The sequence below is a fragment of the Chrysochloris asiatica genome, unplaced genomic scaffold, assembly GCF_000296735.1.
Source record: "Chrysochloris asiatica unplaced genomic scaffold, ChrAsi1.0 scaffold01021, whole genome shotgun sequence".
NCBI lineage: Eukaryota > Metazoa > Chordata > Mammalia > Afrosoricida > Chrysochloridae > Chrysochloris > Chrysochloris asiatica.
Window position 1 is genome coordinate 23409 of NW_006409539.1, and position 411 is coordinate 23819.

The following is a 411-nucleotide window of genomic DNA, read 5'->3' on the forward strand; positions in this document are numbered from 1 at the left end:
CTGAGCTGTCTGCCTCTTATGCAAACGTCCATTTCTGGCCATCAGGACACATGAACTGAAGTTTAAGCTCTGTACGAACAATGTCTATTGATGTCCTTCTCAGGTGTGGACAAATTTGTCATGAGCAGGGACTAGAGGATGCTAAAAAAATACATTAGTCAGGTCTAACACAGTCTCTATTAAAGGGTTTTAATTGATGCATTCTTCTTTGGGAGTGTTTTATTACTTTTCCCTACAGTTAGAATTTTTGCCACAAAAATTCACCCCTAGAATGTACTCTTCCAAAGGGCTGGCCTTGAAACTGTTGAGTGTTTCCAAAGATACAGACGAGTTCGGCTCTGGTATCAACCAGAGTTAGATCTTGTTGTCTGGTTTTGAACAATGTATTGTGACCTTCTACGTGATCTTCTA